Genomic DNA, 24,543 nt, shown 5'->3' with positions numbered 1-24,543 from the left:
AATGATTTGCAATAGCTCTCATAGCCCACTGTACATTCTACATACTCCTGTACATGCATGCAGGACCCTTGCATACAATGTACGCCGGGTTTTAAAAATCCAGCATTGCCCGTACAGTACAAATGCACTCTTCTGATGACGAAAATTGCCTCATGTGCACTGTACGCGAATGTAGTCATAAAAAATTGACCATACTTTGTCGCTTTGGATTAAAGTGTTTGCCAAATGCATAAATGTAAATATAGTCTACGTCATCAGCATGCGCTAGTAGTAAACAAATACAGGTGGTAGCAGAAAGCACACTGTGCACTGATCATGCTGATTTTCTGACACTGTCTGACCTTATTTATATTTTTGTGCTTTATATGGGGTCCCCCTTTAGCCTCGGTTTACCCATGCTGCCTTGCGCGCAAATTTATTCACGCTGCAAGTCTAGCATGAAAACTACGGACCTCTTTTGCCCCTGAAATAGGGAACCAATCACAGAACGGGGAGGGGGCAGCAAGAAGATGACAACGTCTATGTGACACACCGAAGCAGTTTTGTTATTTGTTATAACACGGCAACAGACGCGAAGTTACTTTTCGATGCAGCCTTAGATAGTGTTCTAAGTAGTTTGAACGCAAGTTTATTTAAAAAAGAGCAAGTTTTGGCGTTAAACAATTTCATTTCCAAGAAGGATGTTTGTATATGGCAAGACATGATAACCACAGAGTTTTATAGGACCAACGGCTCTGGGCATTCGTAAACCACACCTCAAATACGAGAAAATGAGCATATGGTTTCCAGACCACGTCTCATTCTCTAGTCTATGAGACTCATCTGGTGTTAGCCAGGCTAGAGTCCCTCAATGCATATAGGAGGTCCGGGACCACCCCAGCCCCCCCCCCCCCCAGTCGTGCAGTGTATACCGGGCTTAAAATATATGTTTATTCCTTTTGCGGAATGTTACGTGAAACAACAAATATAACATTTTTACTTGAGTAAAGGAAAATGAAGCAATTCATTAACTTTAAGTTTCCACTATCACAAAGCAACCTCTGAGCAATAAAATCTCTCTCTGGCATGTCCTCGGGCTTTGGTGGTTATTCTCTAAAATCCAACCTATGAGTCTTTCATTTGCTAAGGGGACAGGTGCTGCTCCTTTAAATCCTTCCTCCAAACCTTCATCCCTTTACAAGCCAACACGTCCACACAGATGTTTATCTCGGCCCTGTGTCATACGATATCAGAGTCTTCCAGGTACCTGAGGGTGACCCTCCCACTCCACGTCATCTTTTGTGTACTCAGCTCAGCTCGTGAGATGTGAGGAAGGTGGGCGTGTGGGTGTGAAAGTGTGCATGAGCGTCTGTGTTACGGGTGTAATCAGAGTGATTAGTTTTCATTGTTCACTTGTTGTTTGCTCACCTGCTCAAATGCATGCCTGGTGAAGCATTTTTGAAACCTGATGTCTAAAGCTTGCTGAATTATATGAACACCTGTCTTTTTAAGTAATAAAAAATAGCAAAGTAAATCATGTTTAAATTCTATCAAATCAGAATAGCAAATATTTGTAGATTATTATGCTGTAGGAAGGTTGGTGTATGAGCTATCTTCTGATAAATTAATGGTGTCTATCGCATTTTACATTTTATTTGATAAAGTTTAACGAGTTTGGTTTGGGTTCACTTAACCTTAAATAACTGCAACAGGTAAAGCAATAAATGTAATATGTAAATGATAAAAAATACACATTTTGGCTTATGTTACTGCTTTGGACTCTTTTTATTTCAATCCAGCAAAAAAGGAAAATCTATTTCTCACACAAACTTATTAACAGAACACATTTTCAAAAGCCTTTTTGGCAACTTTGCATTTAAAATAAGAGTTTGCACTCAAAAATATACTAGGTTCATTTTAACCTGTGGTTTGGTCAGAAAGCGACAAAAATTATCTAGAAAGCGTCCACACTAAACAATGCAGTGTTATTTTCAACCCAGCGTTGAGTCAAAAACGGAGAAACCCCGCCTTTGAGTCCCAGGTAGCAATACACTGTGGGGCAGATTTGACCCGAAGGTGGAGTCTCTTGCTATCAGGGGTTTAAGTATGTAAATGTTTATATTGACCCAGCAGTGGGTTAAAACAAGCCAGCATTTTGGTCTTAAACATCCCAGCATATGTTACTTTATAACCCAACAGTTGGGTTTGTTTCTTTTTTGACCCGACATTGGGTTGAAACCAACCTTGCTTTTTTAGTGTTTAGGGACTGATGGCATCCAATCCAATGTAAAAAGATACGATCTTTACTTATTTAATGTCTCCTTTAATAATGTTTTATTGCAATATAATATTATACATTATACCACAGGCCTGTTGAATGCTTTATTCTGATTGGCTGAGAAATGTTGCATGGGTGTTGATTATTTTATTGTAAACCGCACCTAAACTTAGGTGTGCATTATTTTCGAATAATTCTACGACCTGTTATCAATTATTCCTTACGTTCTTATAAAGTTTTATTTCAATTATGTTTTGCGATGCACACTTCCAGAGGTCAAGACTTTCAGTAATATCTACCAACGCTATCTCATGAGAATTCGTACTTTACGAGTTGGCTAATTCGTATTAATTCATACGACCACATTCGTATGTTTTAGTACGATTTGCCTTGACCACTGTGACGTTAGGGTTAGGTGCGTGGTTTCTTTGTTGTTTTTTAATGAGAATCGTCTGATTTTGCACAATTAACTTCGTATAAATTCATACGAATTAGCCAATCCGTAAAATATGTACGATTTCTCATGAGACCAGGCTGTATCTGTCTGACAATATACACTGTAATCTTACTATAAAGTAAATAAATTATATTTTATTAACTCAAATATTGTTTTGAAAACTGTAAATAACCAATTAACACTTTAGTATATCCTTGAATGCATTGGTTAACACAAAAGCAAGGTGAAGAATAAACCAGCTCGTGTTTTATTCAGTTGGTGCTGTAATTACAAAGCTTATGGGTTTTTTGCTGATGCAAGAACAGTGAAACCTCACAAAAGCGAATAGCTTCTGCATCGAATGTCATCCATTAAAGAAAATGGCCTATAATATGAAATTGTGAGTAATGAGCTTTTTTGCTACGTTTTGTTTGATCCGATCAATTTCTGTTTTTAAAATCTCATCCAATTCTTATCGTTGCTTGCCAGCATCATAATTTCACTTTACTGAAACTCGAAGGAAATTATGTACCGAAATTGAATAATATGGATTTAGCTACAAATCTTCATCATTTATCTTAATGCAAATAAGAGGAATTGGAAGGCATGGGATTTACTTTGAATTAGGATGTCATTAGAAAGAAGTTAAACAAGCTCACATTTGATGCAAGGAAACTTCAGTGAAGAGTGAACGTGTTTATTTTCCTCTTTTACTTTAAAGAAGTGTCATGAAGTTGTAATCACAATACCACATTTCATCTTTTACGATTCGTAACAACCGTGTTTCAGTATAGTTTGTATAGATGAGTGATGGTATACCACAAATCTGGTTTTTAGATGTGAGTTAATGATGTAGATTCTCTAACATTGAGAGACATGCAGTGTAATGGGATATATAGCATGATATAGATTACTTATTTGTATGATTTCTCACCCTCTGACACACCATTTAGATGCTAATGCGATTCATTCTTTCATTTTCTGAGGGATTGTGCGTTAGTGCACGAGTCGGATCAGTCTAAGTTGTGTATTAAAATCATTAGGGGTCATTTAAGAAAATTTTAATCAATTGTTTATTTTTTACAGATTGCATTCCTGTAGCTTAATGGGTAGAGAATTGCGCAACATACCACAAGTTCGATCCCCAGTGAACACACATACTGATAAAATGTGTACATTCTAAAAGATGCTGGTTTATTTTTAACTTAGCATTGGGTAATGAATGAACCCAACCTGCTGTGTTGTAATTTGACTAGGGCGGTCAATCGATTAAAATATTTAATCTAGATTAATCGCATGATTGTCATGAGTTAACTCACAATTAATCGCAACTTAATCGCACATTTTTATCTGTTCTATAGACGGTTTCATGGGACGCATGTGCGGTGACGCAATACACGTCTGGATCCGAACTTTACTTCCAGTTTCGTTTTTTAATGATCTGACTAGTTGCTAAACTGATCTCTTGAACAAATGCCTCGTCGAAAATAACAAATGTTTTGGTTTCCTAGGTAATCTATGTTTTTTTTTTTTGCTTGTTATATAAATAAACTACGTTTAAAGAACTTTGTTGTTATTTATTATTAGCGGAGTTTGACGGAAGTTACGTTCAGACCACGACAGCCGCTTGTTTATGTTGTTACTGCTGAAACGGTCTATAATTTAACTTAATTTAAACTTTTCAAGGTTTTAATACTTAAAAAAAACATGGGTGTGGACAAATATGTATGCTTTATGCAAATGCCTGTTTATTATTAGTAAAGGGGCAGCAAAGTTAATTCTTTCTTTTATTGTTTAATTGAAATTGAGACACAAACAGTTTTAAGATTTACTGTAATGCGAGGATCTAATATAATCTTACACATCAGATATTTTCCGGACAGTTAACCAGATATTCACTTAAGATATAACAAATTATATCTGTGTGAATTTTTGTCGAAACAGATATTTTTAAAACTGTAATTCTGTATAGATGTGTATATATCGGGGTCAGGCGTCTGTGTGCATGCTTAAGATGTGTCAGTCATCGTGAGGAAGATCGTTTTCTAGTCTTGTTACTCTTAATAACTCTTTTAACATCAAGCAAGTCCATTTTATTTTTTAATTCCTGCATGTTTTATAACCAAAACCAAAATCTCAGACGCGCAAGTGGATGGACACACATTTATATATTAGCATTTAGGACGGTACACATCTCAGAAAACGTACAAATAAACATAATTTTAGATGTTTGGTGACTATTTACTGTCTAAGGCTGCGTCATCAGGCTAGGCCAAGGATCAAACAGAAATTGCACGTTGCATTAATCAATTAAAATAAATTAATGCGTTATTAACAATGCGTTATTTACAATTTTCACATTTCTAAATTTAACTATACTGGGTTGTTTTAACCCAAAATGCTGGGTTGTTTTAACCCATTGTTGGGTCAAATGTAAACAGTTTCTGGGTAAATGTAACCCAAGGGCTGGGCTTTTTCATTTTTGACCCAATGCTTTTTATTTTTGTTTTTGTTTATTTATGAATTTAGATGTGTTTGCATGTGTGGTACTAGTACTAGTTTGAAAAGAAGCAGCACAGATTGATGCAATGCATTATGGGTAAGCCATGATACATATGTCAGCACTCAACCTGCAGTTTTATTTCTCAGACAGATAGAACAAAGTTATTGTCCTTGCTTGCTCCAGTGAACCCATTTAACCTCGTAATTGAGACATTTCTGGCTTCTTTACAGCTACATTCTCCAGCAGAGAACAGAGGCGACTGTTTTAAACAGATGCCGCCCAGATGACCGTAAACGATGCGCAAATGTCCTAAGTGGGGCAGTTGCCCCATAATAGATGCCAATTTTATTCAGTACTCAGCTGTCTTCTTTGTCTGTCTATCATTTGGACCCCATTTACGGAGGCAATGAATTATTAACCGGAAAGACAGTATTCACCAGGACGTCCTATAGTTAATCGCCTCTGGCGCAGAAAACAGGTATGCACGCGCTGACATGACAAACGTGGACTTTTGCCCAACGAAATCGAATCAAAAATGAAGAAGACAGGCGCATTAAAAACGAAATATTTATGCATCAGAGCATGTAGACGTAATATTTTAGCCAACGCACGTTAACACGACCTGAGCAATAAACACAACCTCCGCATCAAAAATTCATGACGCTCAGTATCCCGCGCAAGCAGATGCTTATGTGGAGATCCGGTGCTTCTTCGTTTCAAGAACAACTGAGAGCAAACTAAATCCTTTGGCATTGCAAAAGCCTCGTGCCCACACAAAATCCCACAGGGCCGAACTAAAGATGCGAACAGCTGAGGCTCTAATGGTTGACTTTTATGGTACAGTATGATCCACATAACTAGATCACAGTGGGTTGGTTTGAAGCGAATCCAGTGTTTCACAGTGTTTGATTGTTCATTTCAGACCCATATGAGCTTTTATTGGCGTGAATGTTTATTTTTTAGACATAACAAATCTCAGAATATCTCTGGATCAAATTTCACATCAAAGCAAATGTAGCTTAAATAAAAAAAAAATACATTTTGCAGAAAGGACATGAAGCTTCATTTAGGGCAATTAGGATGTTTTTGTGACATTATTTTTATGAAAATAAGACATGTTCTCAAACTGTTATGTATATGCTTTTCATTTGCTTTTCATTCGATTCTCATTTTTCGCATTGATGATTCTCTGTAATACAATAATGCAGTAATGAGAATTACCCTGTACACTGTTCATTTATTTGTAATTAGTATGAGCATAAGTCAAACGCACAACAACAAAAACCACCATGATGCATGAATATTTATTTTTTTAACTATGTTTTGTTTCATAATATTCATTGCTTCTCATTACGGTAATGAGACGTTTTTCAATTTACAGTAATGAGAATTGTGCAAAATTAAAATAAAATAATAATAATCATAATTTTAAATGTAAATTGACTTAAATTAGACTAAACTGGGCTTTTTGTGTTCAATGTCCTACAACATAGAGTGTGCATACAGTATAACAGTACAGTAATACAGTTTCTTTGGTTGACATCTCCACGTCAAACAGCTGTATTCCAATGAGCCAAGAGTGTCATTGTTTCTGGCTTGTCGTTGCTTTTTAATACCTTAAGTGAAAAAGCAAATAGGGCTTGAAGCCCAGCAAACACCACTGCTCTCAGGGACATTGCTTTGTCACTTTACATTAGACACACTCTAATGGATTTGCACCAACATATAACTGTCCTGCTTCAGTTTGTACACCGTTTACAAAGATGATATTAGCAAAAAAAAAAAAAAAAAAAAAAACTGATATTAATAATAACTATTAAATATAACAGAAATTTGAAATTTGTGCAGTGTTATGAAAATTTATTTTGCTTTTCATTCCTTAAGAGGATGAACTTATATGCAACTTTTCTTTCATTCAGCATTTTAGTGTACAAATTGAGTGTACAAATCCGAACTTGAACTTTAGACATTTATTTTGCTTTTCATTCCTTGAGATAAACATGTACAATTGCACATTGTGAAGTTTAAAAACTCAAACTTTGTATTAATGAATTTATGTCATTTTTTTCCTAATATTAATTTAGGCATTTAGCTAACGCTACCTCGTGGTAATTTGTGCGTTTTTTACAGCGTGGTTAATTCGTACGACCACATTCGTACATTATTTTGTGCGATTTGCCTTTGCCCCTGTGACGTTGGGCTTAGGGGTGGCGTTATTGTTTATTTTATGATAATTGTACGTCTTCGTATGAATCAGGGGCGTAGCCACAAGGGGGCTTGGATGGGCCTTGGCCCCCTCCTTTACATGTCTGCCCCCTCAGATTTCCAGTTGCTTAAAATAAAATAAATAAAATAAGAAAATGTTGATTTCTTAGTCTGATTAATAGATTGACCAATCAAAATGCTGCATGGTAAAAATGCAGCTGTTTTCAAATTTGATTGGATTAGCTCATGTCACATGTTGTTGTGCGTTACTTACACTGTCATCTTCGCATGAGAGTTCATTAATATTCAGTGACAATGGCAGCTGTTGCGTAAAGTACAATATTACGCTATTTAAAAAAAGCACGGAAAGATGAGCGAGAAGGAGAAACACCATCAATACACTAAAAATCTATTTAACTTCTTTACACATCATGGTTTTAACCTTACTTTACCTCAACATCTGTTATTAGGATGGTGTGAGAAAGGCTTTCTCATTGTTCATGTAGTCTATAGGCTCATGCATATCTTAAACGGGTCACAAAATCCCTTTAGGCAGAGATGGAGCCTTGTACAAATGTTTGTCTCAATAGCAGGTAAGATATAATCAGCTTTGCACCTTTGTGATTTCATTTGCTCTATCCATTTCAGCCAGCATTTCAATTAAATAGTGAATACCCAGATTTGAGGAGAAAAAGGAGACCTTTGGTCTCTGGAGTTGCGCTGTATTTCTGTGAAGGATAAGATTATCAACATCTCAGTTTCTCACTCTGCAATCAATATCTAGCCATTTCTGGATATAAAGGTGGCCATCTGAGAGACAACCTGGGGTGGCTATCACAGATCAATAAAGGCCATCTTTAATAAGGGCACATGTCCCCAGCAGTACCTGAGATCACATTTAAAAGAAATACTCCGAAAGCATCCAGGCACTGATTGATGAGGTTAATCCTGGAGGTTTTCAGAAAGTGAGATTAGAAACAAGGAAGCTTATTGTATAGTACAGTATTTATGGAATCCATTGAACTGTGGAAGGCATTATTTTCAATACTTCTCAACCACTCACTATCCAAAAATATAAAATATAGTTAAACGTACTAAAAATATATACATAGTATAAATATAGTACATTGTTATTTTAGTGCAAAATAAAAGAGTAAATAATATACACTACACACATTAGTGTAATTCTACTTCAGTCCCACTTTAGTGCACTTGAAAAAATTGTACTAAACACCAGTAATACTTAAACATGCAAAAATAATATAATAGAGCACAAATAATATCAAACTGCACTTTATATGATATATAGTATAAGTTGGGCAGTGGAAAAACAGTATTATAATAATTTAACAAAATAACAGATAGTTATTCAAATGCATGGCCGGACTTACCATTGGGCTTGAGTGGGCTTGAGCCCAGGGGCCCCGGCCAATAGGGGCCTCCGTGCCGGCTTGCGTTCGTTTGATTTGTTCAGTCGTTTTTATTTTTTATTTTACAGCCTATTGGTTGGTGCTGCATTTAATTCGTTAATATATGTCAGTCATCTTGGTGCTGAATATGACGCGCTGAGTTTACTGCTTTTGAAACCCATAGATGCTGGTATAATAGCGAATACGCGAAATGAGGCTATGTTTACATTAATGCGTTTATCCTTTAAAACGCGTTACTTTTGCTACGTTTACGCCTTTCATCTACACTACATCACCGTTTTCGACCCTCATAAACGGATTCGTTCGCAAACGCTGAAGACCCTGTTTTAGTTTGAGAACTCAGACGTTGCTCTGAGTGTAAATGAACGTAGACGGAGTCTTATGTAAACGAACAGCTGATGTTAACGTGACAGCGCATCATTTTCAAAGAAAAAATATTTTTATGCAGGTAAATGGAGGTTTGCAACGGAGGTTTTGCCAAAAATAGTAGGCTAAACATCTACCAACCAGCTATTATAAACGCTATATCGGATTGTTTTAACATGCGTCCTTATAGATAATGACAATGTCGGTTTTATATTTATGTTTGAGTATTGTTGGGTTTAATGTGTTTATGTTTTGTTTAAATTTAGTTAGCTTACGAAAGATAGACTGTAATTTTAAACGCCATATAGGGCGTTGCAAAGGCCAATATGAAGGGAGAATTGTAATGGGTCAGACATTATTTTCCAGTTTAATGTAAGTTTTGTTTGCTACTTTAAAATGAATTTCGTTTCAGATAAATTGTCTCTTAATTTTAATCGATGTTTTGTTGATAAGTTTTGTGAATATAAATTAATAAAAACAATAAACTCAACGTCATTAATATAATGCTTGTTTAGGCGCTTGCGCTTTTATTTGTGTGTTGCTACCGGAGGACGTGCACAGACCTCGCAAACTTTTAAAAATTAATGCAATAAGCATTTCGGGTAGGCTAAAGCAACACTTCACCTCTTACTATGTTTGATTGAAGTTTGCATTTGCTAAAATGGATTTTTGCTTCAAGTTTGCTACTGTTTAGTACTGTTTACTTGAATGCTTTCTTTTAAAATCATAAAGACCTTTCTGATAGGTTATAAAATCAAAATTAACCTATTAATCATATTAATATGTTGTAGGGGGGAGATAGAACAGTATAAGTGTTTATGTTTTGTTTAAATTTAGTTAGCTTACGAAAGATAGACTGTAATTTAAAACGCCATATAGGCGTTGTAAAGGCCAATATGAAGGGAGAATTGTAATGGGTCAGACATTATTTTCCAGTTTAATGTAAGTTTTGTTTGCTACTTTAAAATGAATTTCGTTTCAGATAATTTGTCTCTTAATTTTAATCGATGTTTTGTTGATAAGTTTTGTGAATTTAAATTAATAAAAACAATAAACCCAACGTCATTAATATATAATGCTCGTTTAGGCGCTTGCACTTTTAGCTAACGTTATTCTGTGTTGCTAGCGGAGGACGTGCACGGACCTCGCTCACTTTTAAAAATTAATGCGATAAGCATTTCTGATAGGCTAAAGCAATACTTCACCTCTTACTATGTTTGATTAAAGTTCGCTACTGTTTAGTACTGTTCACTTGAATGCTTTCTTTTTAAATCATAAAGACCTTTCTGTTGCGTAAACGCGCAAAGGTAAGCTATTATTAGAGTAATAAGTTATTTTACACTTTTATGCGCATGCCCAGTTACATGATTGGTCATGTTTCATACGTTTATGGTGGTGTATAGTGTGGATGAAGATTCTTTTTAAAATGCCAGTATAAACGAGGATCGTTTTCATTTTAAAATGCCGTTTTAAAACGCAAATGCTCTAATGTAAACATGGCCTGAGAGTCATAAATGAGCTTTACAGATAACGAGAAAGAGCAACGCGAAAATGAAGGGCTCCGTATGAAAGATTACTAGAGTAGGTCTTATAACTCTGTTTTTTCTTGTTTGTTTGTAATCTAACATGATACGCAGCAGGTATACGCAGTATACCAACTAGGAAAGGTCAAGGATTTCCGTATACCCATTTAAAAAAGCGTGAAAATACTTAACAGTGTGTGACACTTTTTATTCATGAATTGACATCTGAATCACTCACCATTCGCATGCTCCACTTGCTACTTTGGCGGGTTGAACCTCATATATAGTCGGCTATTTGATATTTGGTACACTTGACTTCATGCGGCACTGCGCGATCCGATCATTATATGAAATCAAATTATCACGGCGCAAAAGTGACTGTAAAGCAGACGCGTGTATTCATGTGGTTCAACAACAGCCAAAAAAATGACATCAGAGTACCGCGAGAGCGATTCGAGAAATCACACGCAGAAGTCTGCTTTCTAATCGCTCTCGCGGTACTTTGACATCATCACCAAGCGGTCTGCGTAGCGCCAAATGAAATCCAATCTGCTCGCAGTCTGCAGCTCACACGACACTGTAACCAAACTATGAACGAGTGGAGCAGAGCTACGAAACATAACAAAATCCGGAGAGTTAACCACGCACATATGATTATGTCAACATTTAAATCATCAGTCCAGTTTATTACTTCATCTGGAGGTGAGGATTCACTAAATCATGGCAATGTTGATGTCCTGATGGTTTTTGATATAATCCACTGGCTAGCCTACCTGTAGTTTCTCTTTCAGCATGTTTGCTAACACAGAATCACAGTTTAAACTTTTAAAAAGTGTTCATTTTTATATCTACGTTCAAGGTTTTAATGTATTACGTTCATATCAGACGCAAAAATTAATTAATGATCATCTTCTCCACTTTGGTTTTTGGTGTCTAATATTACATGATGGTCTTGTCATAATTATTAAATAACATCCTAAAATCTTTTCTTTTCACTGCACCACTTTGGCTATATGCACAAAATACACTTGTTGATTATGTTTATAACTTTATATGGTGTGTAATAAGGTGAATGTTAATCAAAACATATCATTCTCTTCTTAAGCTAAGTCTAACACAATGATTTTAAATGTTGTTATGGGGTATTTTTTAATGTGCATGATTAATTTGGATTTGTGACATACCTAAAATACATGATTTAATTTTAGACTGGGCTTATGTTCTGCTATAGAGATATAGGGGCAGTTTCCTAGTCAGGTCTTATCCTAGTCCAAGACTAAAATGCATGTTTGATCTGTCTTAATTTAAACACATATTGCACTGGTATATCTTAACATATATCATTGTCATTGTTTTGTCTCAAGACGAACACCAGTGATGTTTTTTGTAAGGTTTGTTTGTAAAAAACTAATTGAATGCCCTAATATAACCTATAGCAATAGGCCTACCCAGAAAGCAGATTACTCTGGGCCGGTTCCGCTCCGGATCTGTGCCGAAGTCAACAGCTCTGGCGCTGATCGGTGCGGATCCTGCCCAGAGTCGCCTGCTGTCTGGGTAGTGCTAGATTAATCTAAACCCTGTCGGGAAACTTCCCTAAAATGTAGTTCTATGATATATTTTTTATTTTAGGTTGTTTACTGTATGTGCACTTTCAGAAGATAATTTACACAAGCTGTCACTGGGGTGGTACCCTTTCAAATAGTGCACCTTTGTACCTAAAGAGTGCATATAATGGGTACAAATGTACCTATATCTGTACCTAAATGGTAAATATTAGGACCCATTTAAAGGGTACCGTCCCAGTGACAGCTTTTGTACCTTTTGTTCTGATAGTGTAGGGCCCAAAATTTATTCAAGCCCAGGGGCCTCCACCCTGGTAAGTCCTGCCCTGTTCAAATGCAATTAATTTTGCAATACTCCTAATTTACCATTAGGAGTATTGTTACTATTAGATATTGCAAGTGTATATACATTTTTGTGTTATTGCATATTGCTTGATTTGTTTTTGTTTGATGTTGTATTGTGTTGTTTTGTATTATGATTTTTGTATTACTGTAATATAAATTTTTGGGGAGGGCGTTTATAAGCTTTTTGCTTCGGCCCACTCCTTTTGGCTACTGCTTAAATAAAATAAATAAATAATTTATTTATATTTGTGTGTTAACTACCAGTCTACTAAAATGAATTGTATAACATTTAATAAATTAACAAATAAATAAATAAATAAATAAATAAATAAATAAATAAATAAATAAATAAATAAATAAATAAATAAATAAATAAATAATAAATAACTAAATAAAGAAATAAATGCTATGTTTTATAATTCAAGTTTCATTTTCATAAAACGAATTGTATAGCATTTAATAAATAAATAAATAAATGCTATGTTTTATAATTCAAGTTTCATTGGTCACTCTCAAAAATTGTTTGCGTCCCCCCCCCAAAAAAACCCATAAAACATTCCAGAACTTCCAAAATTTGAATTAAACAAAACATATTAAAGTATACAATTAAGTGCTGTTTGATAGACACTGTTTTATGATAAATTAATGATTTTCTTTTAGTTTGTTTAAACTGGGCCCCCTGGCACCATCTCAGGGCCCCCAAGGGGGACACACCCCAGTTTGAGAACCACAGCAAGTGACGTTTTGAAATACTCGCTACATCTCTTTGCAGCATACAATAAATGTTATAGGTTACAAATACAAAATGAAGGGAAATAAAATAAAAAGATTAAGACAATAATAAAAGAATCCGTCTTATGTTTCCAGTATGTGCAGGTTCTGGACATTGGATCACACTGTTAAGGGGTGGAGTGTAAAGGTATATTCCTCCTCCTCCTTCTTCATGTGAAGAGCTGAGATTCTTCAAAGCACAGTCAGTGGAGTTACACAGCAAGTGCACATCAGCTCTCACGTCGACTACAGATCTTCATTTAACCACATCGGGATGTGAGGTTGACAAATCTCTCGCTCAGCTATGTGACCGTCCTCGACTTTCGTTATATACTTTCATTTTATCTTTCTTTTCATTTGTTTTATTCGTCATCAAGAATCACAGCAGGACTTGTAATCGAGCGCCGCGCAATCGTCCCGTGGATTTGTCAGGAATAACCCATCCTCATTCCAGGCTTATCGAATGAATCTTAAGGACACGTTTGAAACCGAGCGAGTTTATTAATAACCCAAATGAGACATCAGTAACCAGCGATATACATTCACCTGTCTACAAGATTGACTTTTGGTTTAAAGCCCTGATTTGTCTGTACAACAGAGGAGATTTGGAAGGATTTTAATCTAATTTGGATTCTGGCCAGTTTGTCTCAGTTTAAACGGTAAATGTGTTTTTTTATTATTATACATTATTTTGAGATGTGATTTTCTGTGTCAAATGTACGTGTGAACGAATGGACGGAATCTGCTGGTCGAGTCTTGAAGTTTGACAAAGTTTTTATTCAAGAATTATAAATCAACAATTTTCTCCGTAGGAATTGAGCATTTGGAATAAAACGATATTAAATAGCATAATAAATGCAATATATACATCAAAATACAGAATGCATTTTAAATATTTCTACACTAATCCATTTAGGAAAGAACCTCAGCTGTTCCATTTATATGAAAGCAGGTCACTATAAAATTATTTTTATTATTACATTATATTACATTACATTATTAACTTACATTTAAGTAGTAGGCTACAAACAAACTTGGTTTTAAGAAAACATATTATTTAACAATGGGTATTCTTTTGTATTTTAAGGAAAATACCATGGCGTCACTATAGAGAGAATAATATAATAACCATAATATATGTTCAACTGTTAAACTGTGTTAATACAAAATGAAATAAATCCGAAAGTTGGACGTATGTGTGGTCGTCTGAATCTTCGCTCGACTAGTCGAGTCTCCACAGTGAGGTGTGCAGATCGACGCGAGCGGTTCTGGGCTCTGCTGCTCGGGTCTTGTGTCTGGACAGTGAAAGTGTGTGTGTGCGAATTGATTCGTGTAGATGGAGAGAAGAGAGCCAGAAGGGCGAGATTTCTTCTCCTCCTGGCGCTCGGATGAACCTATACGATTGATATTCAGACGTTAAAATAGCTGAGATGTGACGCCGATCTATTAAAACGCAGGTAAGAGATCGCGCGGAGGGCGTTTGTGGCATCTGAGATGAATTATGAGGGGTATTTTTAGGCTCGCGCTTGTTTGTGCTGCAGAGACACTGGCGCTTCTGTAACGAACCGAGTGCAAACAGGTGTAAGACCCCCGTGTTAACTGCAAGCGAGCGTCGACGCGACGCGACATGCTAGAACGGTCCCTTTGTAATCGACGGAGCGCGTCACGCTGGCGTTCCGTGGTGTCGCGTCGTTTCCAGCGCGTCATTTGCGGTAAAGATGGGGTTTTAAATGGCTCGTTGACCGGTCATCGCGGGATATCGAATTGTAACTGAGTGTATAGATATGATTCGATATCTGAACACGATTCGGATCATTGTCGTTTGCGTTTTTGTGTTTTAATGTACAGTCTAGCGAGCTCTAACCTTAGTTATGATGTCTATCGACAACTGGTTATTTTTGGAGATTTAAATGGTCTCGGATGGTCGGTTAAATAGTAATGTGTCAAGTTGGTGACCACTTGATAAACGATCATGTCTTATAAATGTAGATTTGAAGAGAACCCGTGTGAGTAACTCGTCTCCTGTAATACGATTCCCCAATGTTATTATTGTGTGTTAATTTAGTCGTTAAAGGACATCGGTGGGTCATTTAAGGTGTTATTGATTACTAATAGATGACCACCAGTATCGATCTTAACAGAAAACCGATTAAATATGTTATTGCTCATGTAAATATTGAATATGGTGCAACCGACCTTCATTTCCGTTTTGTATTTGCTTTCCGATAGCATATAAGTTAGTTTTTTTTTAATCGTTCTTGTTTCTGGCGACTTTTGAAGATTTTGTTGTGTTTAAAACGCTGTTTCCTTTTTATTCATTTTATTTATTTATACCGTTTTTTCTTTGATGTCCGGTTTTTGGTGTTGGTAAATATTGTGGTGGCATTGTTGTGTCTGACATTTTGGAAAGAAATGTTGTTGAATGAGGTAGCCTACAGACTGTTTCAGGCTTTAGTTTAAAGTGTACACCTACAAAACCCTCAAAATGTGTTTGTATGAATTTGTTTTGTTTTCACCTCCTAATATAAACCCAACAAAGTCCCCCAGTGTGCACCACTAATGAAGCAAGAGAATTTTCTTGCTTATTGGCTTGTTTGGCATTTTATCATGTTTGTCACGTCCGACTCTCCATGGAGACGTTTTCAAACCTTTCAGCTGTGTGAGGGTTTCTTCACCCCCCCCCCTTCTTGTCGAGGGACATGAGGACCTCCATAAACACAGCGGACATTTCCACGCTATCTCTTAATATTTGCTTTCTTTGTTTGATGTACCTCGCTGAACAGGAACATGCTCTCAAAGGCTTGTAGATTTTACTAGACACCAAGTTAACTCCAAAACAAGGAATATATAAAATTGTGTTACACTTTGAAATTCATAGTTATTTATAGTATATCATTATTTGTTTTTTGTGTGTTCAAATATGATAATTTTTAAAAACGTGAATCTTTGTACCCAAACTCGGTTAAATTTAGCATCTGCCAGTCGTTTCTCATCTTAACAAGCATTGTTTTGGTACAGCCGATAGCGATTTTGGTGTAATGTCGTTTAATTTCTGTTTGGGTGTAATAATTATGAATCGACTGCAGCATGGAAAATATGGATTGTAAATATTAGGGGTGGGCAATATGATCAAAATCTTATATCACGATAGGTTCCTTTCATATCATGGTAACGATATGTATCGCGGTAGATTTTTCTTTTTATGTTATTAAAATCATTAATGACGTTTACTTTTCATTATTCTCACAAAAAACTTATACAAGCATAGAAAGAAGACAAAAATCAAACTGACTGAAGATAAACAGTCAGTGATGAAATAAGGATTTAAGATAAATAAATAAATATAAATAATGAAAATATAAAATATAAATATATATTATCAGGGCTCCAGACTGCCACCAAAATTTTAGAGTGTGCCACTGAATTTTACATCCAGTCGCACATGTGCGACCAGTAAATCTGTCCTTTTTTTGTGATGTGAAACTGAATTTGAAAACAGCACATTGTAGTTTCTGCATCTATCATTAAAGTATTTATTAGTAATACAGTGGAAATTAGTAGAATGTGAATATTTGGTTAGCATGTTAATTTACAGTGTGTGCCCCTAAATTTTCTGGTTGTGCCCCTAAAATTTTTAGCTGGGGGCCACTGTACTCCTATTGAAAAAAGTTAGTCTGGAGACCTGAATATCGTATAAATATATATGTTATTAAAGGTAGAAAAGTGATTTAGTCAAGAGCAGTAAGAGATTTGTTATTTAAGAAATGATTATTTAATTAATATTAAAATTTAAAGAGGTTTATTAACATGAGTGACTGACAGGAGCAAAATTAGGTAACTTCCCCTTTAAGACCAAAGTCACTGCGGAGCCAAAATACTGTTACACGTGTGATAGCATTTTCAACTCTTTACTTTCTCTTATGACCTACATTTTTGTATTTATGAGGATACTTTTTGACGCATGTGTATTTAAGGCCAATAAAGCGCCAAAAATGCTCACAAGCTTTATGATCAGCGGAAATGCGTCTTGGGCGCTCATCTCACACAGAAATTTAGTAATGTTTGTGTTTCAATGGCTTAGAATCACCTTTTTTTTAAAACCGCAGTGCTTAAATACGTATACAAACATTACATTTTCGTAAACACGTGCACAGCAACGTGACATGGGTGCGTAACCTCGATAGAGATGATAGTCCAAAATCTCTACCGGCCAGTTTATAGGCAACGCCTGGTAAATATATAGGCTTACAACAATAACATGCTGTTATATTTGTTGTTTTATAATCTAAATGGTTGCAAATTTTATTAAGATTTATGCATTTGGCAAATGATTTTATCCAAAGCGACTTACAATACAAAGTGCATAATCTTTTTATATCTGTGTTCGAACCCATTACTGTTTGTATTACATTTTTATCAAAGATTATGGTGTTTCACATTTCTCGAGAAAAATGTAACATTTACAAAAGATTGATATTACATATAACCTGTTAACAACAGTCTTATAAAGTAATAAGTTTGTGATTTTAGTCCAACCTAAAACTGATGCTACAAGCTAGCATTCAATGTCCTCTCTGTCAAACCCAGTTTTTAAGAAATAAAATCTCAGTATTGAGTTGCTGGTTGGTTGTTTGGTCTCAACATATCTGGTATGAACAAGGCTTTAGTGAGTTGTTCTGGAATAAGGCCACATCTCTGTCCTGGCATGTAGTTGAGTCTATTTTCTGCAACCCCCTCATTCCTTCCCAAGGGAAAATCCAGCGAGTAAAGGGGGATAAAATTAGAGGACAGGTATACGTTTCTTCCCTGCCCTTTTTTCTTGTTTAAGTTCTATAATTGCTCGTATACATATAGTGTTTCACACGCATTCACATCTTCCCTGGTTTACCTATAATGTTGCCCACTTTCATATCCAGTCTCACCACTCTTTCAATCCGAGTTTGGAGTACATCGCAGTCTGTGGTGGTGGGCGCTTAACTTGGTCCCAAGCAGTTTTTTTTCTCAGACGTCCTTAATTTAATTGCGATTGCAGGTATTGCAATGTCCCTTGAGCCGATCGTCTTGCAGAAGATGTTCTGGCGCGTCGTACTGTTGCACTTGTCAAGAGTTATTGATTTGTTTGCCCCTGAGAAGAACTCTCTTGCTTCTGTAATTGCATGTTCATTTATGCCGTAATTTGTTCGAGCTAACCAGTCCACGGAGATATTTATTTCTGGTGTACCTTGTAAAATGCCCTTTTACGGTGCAGCCATTTCGAAAGGAGCATTGAGAAAACATTAGCGTATGACAATATTGATTTATTCTTGCACACGTGAGTACAGTTGTGTTTGGATTTAAAAATAGACAAAGTAACTCCTAGCAGGTTCTTGAAAGTTTATTGCACGGTACAGTCACAAAAATGTATGTGGTTGAGTCTCTCTTCATAAATAAAGCCTATGCTGGTGGAGGCGCGCCCACAACAAAATCCGACGTTTGGAGTCACGCACCGGACCTCCTGTAATCTTGCAGGGTGATTGGATTTAAAATGACGCCGGCACCCGAGTCGCCATGCGTCGGCAGGCTGCGCGTCTTTTTTCGCATGCACACAGACGCAGCTCTTGTTTATTTTCCAGTGAGCAGCTTCATTCTTTTGAAGCACTGTCTGCTGCAGTGTGCAATAGTTCACACTTCAATAGCAGCCTAACCTAGATTTCTGTAGCACTGCTTGTAAATAACCCTGGGGCTCTGTTCGGCGGGAGGGGGCTTTAAAGGCGGTGGGAAACGGCTCTAATGCAAGGCTGCGTACGATGTGTGCTGTGATAAGACTTGCATCATCAGCATAGGTGCGGAGCGCAGAGAAATCTGTTTTTCTCACTGGCACAGAGCTAATAGATTTTCCCTCCACTATACCGTGCACATATGTATATGCAATAACATGCAATAGTGGTCAGGAGATATATGTTGACTTGATGATAATAAAAATGTTATGCCATTGCTTTGGCTAGTTTGACTTGCAGTTTTCTAGTGGGGCATGAGTGTAATGCCCAAACTGATCTTCTTTATGTATTTTGTTCAATGTTTCTAGTCATTCTGTTATGTTTATGAACCACTGGAATGCTAATCTCAAGAAATAAAGGATGTGTTTGGCTTGTAATTTTTTTTTTATCAACATGTGTTCACTTACATGTTGTATAACAGCGTAATGACAGTCTTTTTCTGGAAACCTATTATTTTTTTCCATTCTCATCCAACAATAGACAATGAAGCCCACCTCCTATAGATTGCAGTGGTCAAGTTTGCAATGGATACATTTTTTTCTTACGCACTGTTGTTTCACAAATTATGGGAGTAAAATGGTTTGTAAGTGGTTTCATGTTGTGTCTACGTCAGATGTTTCATCGTAATGTGTAGAGACGACTATAACACATTTAGTGGTTGATTTTTTTTGAAGTGTAAACATTGTGTATTTTTGGTATCATGAAATGTTGCTCTTTTTTTGTTGAGGGGCATTACATAAGATTTGGTGAGTGGTTCATTAGTTGCATATTTCCCTTTTTTTTAAAAAACGATGTCTTTTGCAATTTAAGTAAACAAATAGGCTATTTGTTGTAATCCCTCAAATAGGTCAATTTCTCAGATTGGTTTTTGGCTGTTCAAGTTTTCCATATTTTATTAAACAGGTTGTGCTGCAGACTTATAATTGGCAGAAACTGCATAATTCATTTCTGGCAAACCTAATATTAGCAATAACAGCTTCACGCTTAAGTCTTGAAGAGGATGATGGGGAGAGAGTGAAAATGTAGTACAGTATTTGAAAAAACAAGTTTCTTGTAGCTGTAATGTCACTGCACAACTAGGGTCAGGAATTTTTTTTCGCAGTGTCAGAGACCTTTGGACCAAAGCTGCGCTCTGACATTTTTGAGAATAAAACAGCTTTGAGTAAATCGCACAGCCTATACCAAACAATAAAAAGCAGCTTTTCATTGGAGGTCTGCTTGCCAAGTTCTTGCATTGGGCAGAGCAACATTGGCAATGTTTTTCAGACTGATTTCTATGGGCTCGATGGAGACGTCTTGGCCTGTGATCTTCAAAAGGAAAAACAGGAGGGAAGATCTGTCTTACAGGGAAGACGGCGTGATTCACTAGCTCAGCACGTTGTTGAACGCGAGTTTAATGTAGCATAGGATGTTAGCGCGATGGCCTGGAGACTAAGACATGTTGTCAGCTCCGGATGGGCTAACCTGAGCAGATAAAAGCCAACTCACATGAACACACACTTAAATTACCTGCTTAAAAATGCGATAATATTGATTCTGCTGATGCTGTTTACGTATCCCGCTTGCCTGTTAAACAGGGGGTTGCGTCTGCCGGATTTGAGAGGAAAATAAAACATTGGGCCCATTTAATGTTTGCAAACACCAATTTGTGTCCAACATCCTTTGGATGAAGGGAAACCCACCGCTTTAAGTTGCTCTTTAACTCCCACACAAATTGCCCGCTGTTTACCGAAGTGCGACTTTGCGTTTCGTGATCTTTACGAGAACGCTTCAGGAAGGCAACTGTGGAGTCCTGATTGAGCTCAGATCTGCCACTACCTTCAGATCTACACCAAGCCGAGGAGAGAGGGGAAAACACCTGCGTTGCTTAACAGATTAGCCAGATAAAAGTTTGAGGTTAGTCGTGGACGAGAAACCCAAAGTCATAGAAGAGGTCACGTGAATCCTTTCAGGCTTCGAGGGCTGATGAAATGTCTACTTTAAGACAATGATTTACAGTGTACTTTGTTTAAACGATGATATATTTTGCCCTGGATATTTTTTCCATCACGAGCTACTTATTACATTTCACTTTAAGCCATGAAGCTGCAAGATTAGCAAGTTAATCGTTGCTGCTGCATTTCCCAACTCATGGGATATAGTGAACAGTATGTACTACTAAGGAGTAAAAACATTATTACACTACTTTACAGTACATACAAACAGCTCTCTTTAATCACTATATTCTTTGCACCATCTACACCAGAATATTGGTTTTTGCTTTCCATTGATCACTGTTTACATCCATACGTGCTAAGTCCAGGTCACTTCATGGGGTCCCCTCAAACCCTGAAGAGATAAAAAACATATTGATGCAAAGCTTTACTTTTTATGCATTGCTGCAGGCAATTCTAAGAATTATGGTTTTGATATCTTTCACAAGCTTCTGTGTTCTGCCCCGCCATTTGCACTTCTGGATGAAATCAGTGTGGGCAATGAGCAGGGGGTCTGATTAGAGTTTAAAATTCAGGGCACGCTCCTGGCCGCGCTCCGTCCACTCCTTGTGAATCTTAAATCCGTCAATTTAATTTTCCTTGAATGGCGGTGTGCCGTGGAGGAGGGGGGTGTCCTCATGCCGCACAACTTGTCAATTTGTACAATATCGCTTCAAGGAATTATACTGAGTGCCTATAGTGGATTTTTCAGACAGCTCTGCCTCCTAATTCCAGAATCAAATTTGGCCACTCTTGTGAGGATACAATCGGAAAACAACATTACAAGGTGAACCAAAACATGTTTTTTCGGTTTAATTCGTGGTGTTTGCATTACTTTTGCTCATACTCCACGATTGAAGCCATTGCATTGTTATTTCTGAAGTGCAGAACAGACAATAAAATAGGTTAAAAAATCCATAGGCGTATATTGATGCAGGGTCTTAACCGGGGTGGGTGTAAGGCTGGTGATGGGCTAATAAGAAACCACATACCATAGACTTGCAATCACAAGGCAAATATTAGCCAACACTTGCATCTTAGTGGAAAGTTTTGCATTCTCTACAAAACAAGGGCCTGGCAGAACAAATTTGGGAAGCACTGGGCTTCATGCTGCCTTCATATACAATCTTGGTCCCTGATTAAGACAAAAGGAAAGGAGCTGGGGGAAAATGGGAAGACCAGGTGTGTTTGACATTGACAAACAGTAGAAGCTTTCAGTCGGTTGGTTGGTAACTAAAAAGTGCTGACCAAGTAAATATAGCAGAACCGCTGTGGAACCAAGGAACCAGAGGAGCGCGCGTATGCCATTTCTCTCAGGTCAACTAGATCGCGTGTATTCTCACAGCCTGGTGTCTTTGGAGTCAATGAAAGACATTGTCCCTCTTTATTTGAGACCACCAGGCCTTCAGATAGTTTATGTTTGTACGTGCTCCCTCACATAGCAGTGTGAACAAGACTACAGATTGGGATTCCCAATAGCTTCCATTTTGTGTATACAGAGAGTGTGCCATCAGAAAGGGAACATTTTTTTTAGGGAACATGTGATGTGGGAAGGTGTAGTCCCTTACCTTGGCAAAGCAAGAACGCTACAGTAATGCATGTCCTTAAGGTGAAGTCAACATTGCTTTGTGAGCATTGTGTGGTTGTGAATGAAGGTTGTACATTGTTCAGGGAAAATGACTACATAAAGGCTGGGACATAATGATGTTTCTGTTTTGACATGTTGTGAAGCTTAAAATTCCTCAAACTTGCACAAATTTGTTTTATTTTTTAGTCAAAGATTTCATCCAGCATGTAGTTCAAGGTTTTTAGTTATGGAAACATCAGTCATTATTCACACATTTTCTTGAACTAGCCTACTTGGTGCATAGAAGTTAAAAGTTCAAACATTAAAAGCTAGTCTTAAATGTGTAAGGTGTTAACGGTGTAAAAAAGGTGTAAAACTTGTGGAGTCTGTATGTTAAATGATTACTCCACTTTCATAAAAAAATCCTGATAATTTACTCACCCCCATATCATCCAAGATGTTTATGTCTTTCTTTGTTCACTCGAAAAGAAATAAAAAAATCATTCCAGGATTTGTCTCTTATTGAATATCAACGGTTCACAGTGTCAATTCAGCCAGTACTGTACTTTTAAATTGCAATTTCTCGTCTTGCACTGGCCATATGAGGCGCCAGCGCGACCCTACGTTTTGGCGTAATCACGTCGAAAGGTAAGGCGTTACATATGAGATGGAGGGTGGTTAAATTATCTGGAAGTGGAGTATTCTTTAAGCGTGTAGAGCATTGCATACATGTATGGCAAAGTAAACAAAAGTATGAGGGATTGCATTGAGAGTGTCGGCACTGTAAAAATAAGGCATCTCTTTTCATACAGTTGGTTAGTTATTTTCTGCATCGCATGCTTTGTAATGCATTCTAGATTGTACGCTTTTTGGCTTTTAGCATATTACAAAAAGTTCAGGATCACCTGGGGTTGTCATCCAAAGAGTCCCAGTAAAGTGATTTATTTTTAGTTTTCTCTCATATTTGGCTCTTCTGTGTTTCTTTAATATCTCGGCGCGTTTGATTTATGTGGCTTATATTGCAGAAAATGTTTTCCGCAAGGAAAAGCTATGATTTCTCAGTTTCGTAAGTTTGGCAGATATCAGAAGATGTCTCTTCACAATGTTATCAGTGATTTCGTCCCGTGTTGTGTCTTTGTCCGTAGGGTACAGTTTGAACCTTTTGTAACAAATTTTCCCTGCAAGGTTATGTTATTGTATGGCCCAGACCACATGTATCTTGGCATCTATGCTGCATAGTCAATTAGGTTGTTAATGTCTATTTTGAGCTGTTTATTGACACAGGTCGTTGATCCAAGACACCCTAACAGATGTGTTTCTTTTAAACAAGTCAGTTGTTGCGTCTCTAAGGCCATCTGTTTGGGTTTGGGTTAAGAGAATTTCCTCCCGTCCTCTGCAGATCTGTGTACTGTTTGGAAGGACAGTGGCGTGGTTTTAATTTGGTTTCGTGACATTAAAGTTGCAGCAAGTGTAAATGGGTTTCTCTGCCGCCAAGCTGTCGTGTTTTCTGAGCAAACATTGATCTTCTTTGAAGAGATTTTATCCTTGCTGAACAACATGCACGCGTCAGTTGCGCGGATAAGCAGGCCCTTGTGCAGTGGGTTTTATAGACTCCCTTTTCTCAACGGATATACGGGTCGGTGTATGTGCCGAATGCCATTGCCGTCCCTTTGAGAGCTGCGCTGCACTCCGACCCCCCCTTTGTTTCTGTCACCCCTCCCGTTCACCCCAACTTGTCCAGATTGGTGTGCCGAACGTGACAGTCCCAGCGTTGCACTGCTTCACCTCAGCACCCGAAGGCCTAGCAGCTCATTTACAGATTTTGTAGATTTGCTTTCTCCCTTTGTTG

General features: G+C 37.1%; 1 protein-coding gene across 2 annotated transcripts in view; it reads left to right on the top strand.

The window, feature by feature from the left end:
* Window positions 1–13,584: 13,584 nt before the first annotated feature.
* Window positions 13,585–24,543, top strand: part of LOC129452803 (dystroglycan 1) — a 35,822-nt gene continuing 24,863 nt past the window's right edge. Inside the window, exon 1 of one of the 2 annotated variants that reach the window (XM_073862102.1) lies at window positions 13,585–14,057. The gene's annotated coding sequence lies outside the window, so the exon portion shown is untranslated. Of the gene's footprint in view, window positions 14,058–14,686; window positions 14,856–24,543 lie in introns of those variants that run through there. The other variant, XM_055216830.2, reaches the window with a different exon arrangement.

This window comes from Misgurnus anguillicaudatus, chromosome 23 (assembly GCF_027580225.2).
Source record: "Misgurnus anguillicaudatus chromosome 23, ASM2758022v2, whole genome shotgun sequence".
In the NCBI taxonomy this organism is placed as follows: Eukaryota; Metazoa; Chordata; class Actinopteri; order Cypriniformes; family Cobitidae; genus Misgurnus; species Misgurnus anguillicaudatus.
The sequence above is the reverse complement of the archived record's forward strand: the minus strand, read 5'-3'. Positions and strand labels throughout refer to the sequence as shown.